The sequence below is a fragment of the Anneissia japonica genome, unplaced genomic scaffold (assembly GCF_011630105.1).
Source record: "Anneissia japonica isolate Jap-2015-1 unplaced genomic scaffold, ASM1163010v1 scaffold287834_len5846547_cov211, whole genome shotgun sequence".
Classification (NCBI taxonomy): domain Eukaryota; kingdom Metazoa; phylum Echinodermata; class Crinoidea; order Comatulida; family Comatulidae; genus Anneissia; species Anneissia japonica.
This window is the reverse complement of record NW_022704992.1, coordinates 1,767,790-1,772,983: the sequence shown is the minus strand read 5'-3', so window position 1 is coordinate 1,772,983 and position 5,194 is coordinate 1,767,790.

The following is a 5,194-nucleotide window of genomic DNA, read 5'->3' as shown; positions in this document are numbered from 1 at the left end:
ATATATATATATGCACATATAGGCCCTATATACACATATATATACATATATATATATGTGTGTGTGTATGTATATATATGTATGTATATATGTGTATATATATGTATATATATATGTGTATATGTGTATATATATATATATCTACATGTAATATTTTGTATTTCACATTGATCTTTGTTAATGTGGATGCGTCGAAGTGCTGTAAATAGTATTTGCACTATGTGTAGGCCAGTATATAAGTACTGTATATAATATACTATATTAGATATATGTATATGTGACTGTTATTTTCATATTTTAATAAATGCTATGCAATTTTGATTTAAATCAGCTTCATTTTATCAGAAGACAGCGAGCACTGATCACCTTTGTCTGTGACATAATAAACTCTGTCTAGCGCCCTCATACAATGAGAAAGTTTTTGTTTGCTTTATGGGATGCAGTATATAACGAGTGAGTGTGGGGGAACAATAACATAATATTAGACTTATTAAGCCTGCATAGAAATCCGATGTACAATTAATTTCGGGCCCCGCCATTAATTCGTTTTTGCGGGTCAAAATCAACAGTGAATTTGGCCTAGAGATACCTCGCTCCACCTCCCCCACTTGATGAACGCTATAACATTACGTATGGACGAGGTGATAATTTACTAGCATTGGGGGAAAACCAATGGAACACTTAATTCATCCTCATGTAAATTTCTTCTGCAGTCAAATATTGTGGACATTATTTTACTTTTTGTGAGTAAATTTCCTAATGAAAGTCCTTAGTTGAAATATGTCACTATCTAGTTCCAAATATATCTCACCTTTTGAATGTGATAGGCCTACAGACTAATATCAACTATTGTACATCAATAGTTTCCGATTAGCTGTAAATGAATCTTCTTTACGGTACTTCGCAATTTAAACATTTTCTGTCTTTAAATTAAAAATGAAATTGGTGAAATTGATCGCAAGTTAATCCTGTATTTACTTCTCATTATGCCTGCTATTTTTATTGTTCCTTTGAAGTTCCAACAGAGGATGCATGACATGGCATATAGTATTCGTAGCTAAAGACATAAACTAGTTTTGTGTCGGTAAAATTGAAACACCCCACACTTGAGATGGTGCCTACATGTCACCACGAATAATCCTAATCAAACATTTACCAACGCACCGCCTAAAATTCCTAGTCAAGCACCCTCAACACCCACATTTTTCGTTGAGGACATTCCAAAGTAACGATCGTGCTCTCTTGTATTTCAATAACAATGCTATTAAATGACAATGCTAATTATACTTAGCCCTTCCAGAACCTTCATATTTTAGCATCATTCCATCAGGAATAGACGAGTGTACATGCTGTTGGATTTAAATGAAGTAACAAAATAAATAAATATCGAAAATGTCCATTATTATTATTATTATAGCTGAAGTTTATTATTATTATTATTATTATTATTATTATTATTATTATTATTATTATTGTTGTTATTATTAGTATTATTATTATTATTTTTATTATTATTAGTATTATTATAATTATTATTATTAGTATTAGTAGTAGCAGCAGTAGTATTAGTGGGAGCCAGCAGCTGTCATAATTGTCTTACCTCAGCCCCAAACGTGTGGGGCTCAAGTGGTAGACCAATACCAGTAGACCCTTTATCTGTGAAATCCCTCACTGGGCTCGCTCTGCTTAAACTGAACAGATTTTTGAAAATTATTTCTTGCTTAACCTGGGTCAACTGTTACCCTTATGTGCCCAGGATACGATACGCAGAACATAAATACAAACATAGTACAGTAATAATAATTGAGACAACCAAGAACCAGTGGTTTTACCTAGGTACCTCGAAAACTCATATTTTTTACACATGGTGTACCGAAAGATTTATGATTTGTTAGTAATAATAATGACAATGATGATAATAGTAATAATAATAAAAATAATACTTTTATATATTTATAAAAATGACGATGATAAAGATAGACAGGATAATGGGAATACTGGAAGCCACAACAGTGGTGTTTGACCGATCCATTCGTTACCATGAGATCCAATATCAAAATTTAAATTAATTGCTTCCACAACAAATTCACTTATGCGAAGTTTGCATCATTCACGGCACGTTTCTCTGCTTTAAATGTTTTTTGTATTATTATTTTATTTGTCGGCGTGGAATTTTTATTTTGAAAGTTTCTTTTGTATGTAGTTTAAATAGTGGGCGTATTGTTATCATATCAGTGTTTGAAGTTGAAGTATTCCGCATTCATGCGTCAACAGCTAACTGGCGCTTCCCCCAATGGTTTCGTGACATACTCGATAGCTTTAGTGTTTTCTCCCCATTAGTAATTAATCTGGAGTGTTTATTTATGAGGCCTGGGCCGTTCTAGAATACTCCCAGTATTGTGTGACGAAGAAAACGCGTTATTTTTGAAACCCTAAAATAGATCAACTAATATCATGCAATCTGTCATATGTCACAGATTATCACTGGGCCAACGAATGTTATTGAGACTGAAAGAATCTGGTGAAAACATACCAGGTACCGGTACAATATAATAAAGTGACATGATGGCAAATTGAGTCATGAATATTTTTAATTAGCAACAAATGTCCATGTACCCTACTATTGTCTACCAGCTAATTTACCTGTGCAGGCAAAGAGTAGTTATAAAATCTCTGTTTTTCCTGCGTACCGTAAATGCTCGAATAAGCGCAGCTCTTAAATAAGCGCCACTCTCAAATAAGCGCCGCACCAAACATTATTTTTTTTTTCGTTAAGCGCCGCGGCGCTTAATCGAGAGTAAGCCTAATATTACACTATGTGTAATGAAACAGGGATTGAAATTCAATGTATACCTATACAGTGTTAAAATGAATATATAACAATGAAAACACAAGCATTTCTTATAAACGTTTGTTTACGATGATAGGACCTATGATAGGCCTACTGAACTACGGGAAAACATGAAATAGGTAACATGGAAACGGGCAAGGAAAGCGGCGCCGCTCTCGAATAAGCGCCGCTCTTGAATATGCGCCGCAGTGAAGCCACCAAAAATGTTATAAGCGCGGCGACGCTTATTCGAGCACGGTATACATCATTTTGTACATGATTAACGTCTTATTACGCGTGTTACGTTTAGCTAATTGCTATGGGAAATATGTTTATTATAGGGCTATAACTGAATTGTTTTTTGTGCACTATGCACACGCGAACCCAACGGCTTAACGTCCTGTCGTCTATACTCCGGACGATGTAACTTAGGGCCAACTATCCTAACCAAGGATATGTACAGCATTGACAAGTCTTAAACTAGGCCCATTTTGAACTGGATTCTAATCAATTACCATTAGGCCTGCTATATATCTTGCCCAAGCCTCTAATAATAACAATCACGATGGCTAGGCCATGACAATATGAATGACATTCTGATATTAAAAACGATAACGGAAATCATATGATTACGATAACGGTAATGGTACAGTACCGTAATGATAATGATGGCGATTATTCTTGGTTTGTTAATCAAATGTTATTGAATGTCGTCATCAAATGTTATCGAATTATCTGCATCATCAATACTATGAAATGGATATATGTCGATGTCTTTAACAATAACAATAACGTAATCGATATACAGTCTTATACTGACAACGAAGTAGGCATATAACTGTTGAACGGTCAGCAAAATCCTCTTCTAAAGTACGCCTATCAGTTGTCAGTGTACTTGATACATGAAATGAGAGGTAGGCCTACATTGCATTTTTAAAATACGATGAATACGATGACCTATGTTTTAAAGGGTAATGGTACATTACATTATTTTGGTATCAAGCATCATCAATATATAATGTAAATAACAATCTGATTCGTTTAACGTTATTATAACGATATAACTTGTTTATATCACTCTGGATCTGGAAAAATACACCTCAAAGCCCATGAAATGAGCAAAATGCGGAGGGTTTGGGGCACAAAATGCCGTAGCCAGCTATTGGGACAGTTGGGACAGTACAGTCCCACATAATTTTTCTAATGGGTCCACAAACTATGGGTCCACATTTTTTATAAATGGGTCCAAATTATGCAATTTTATAAATAAAATGGGTTCACTTTTTGAAAAATGGGTCCAGATTTCTCATATTTAGCCTAAAATGGGTAAATTTTGAGCATGGGTCCATATTTTTCATATTTTGGCGTGAAATGGGTAAACTTTTAAGACAGTTGGTCCACATTGTTTCAATTTACGCGTAAAGTGGATCCACCCTGATATTGTCCCACCATTTGGAAATCCTGGCTACGGCATTGGTGGAACAGGTTAGCTTCTGGACTATAAAATCGTCAGGTGATCAATTACAACCGTCTTGAACTTTTCTTTATCATGTATTGCTGCATGTTCATTGGGATTTAACGAATTAATAGGCCTGTATATTTGTATAATGTTTATATTACATACCGTATATTACTACGCTCTCCATGACCATTTCTGTATCGCAATATTGTAATGTTGCTCCTTTCTTTGAATGGTTACTGTGCAGCAATTCATGTGACAATGTATTGAAATTAAATGTAAATCCACATAAAACAATAAACTGAGATAGATATTCAACTAAAGAAAAAAAATATGAATATTTTAGAAGCAATTTTGCATTTATTACTGCATTATAAAATTTTGTTTTTGTAATTGTTATTATAATTACAGGATATCTATCATAAAACTGTATAGAAAAAATGTAATGCAGAAACAATGTTTAATAAAAGTGGTTTACAACACAAAAGAGAGAAAAAAAAATTGTTCCTTTTCTTTTTGTTTTGTTGAATTATCATTGCATAATGCATTATTTGAAATAGGAATGGATCATAATAAAATGTGAGAACAGTTTATTTTACCACTGATTCGTGTGTGTCCAGTCAATTAATATCACGATCATAGACTCGTAGATTTGCTAAATGTCATTGATATTAATACCAGAGATTAATTAGGCCTAATTTGTTTGTAATAGGATAATGGATATATCATCATGGGACGCTGTTACATAGCGCACTTAACAAGACTTTCTATAATGTAAGAGGGGCAAATGCCATTAATAATAGTATTATTAATGGTTTAATATATTATTTATTTTTTTAAAACCATAATTAAAGAGGGTGACCTTTCCAACTAAGCCAAGAAGGTCAACTTTTGTTCAGCTGCCC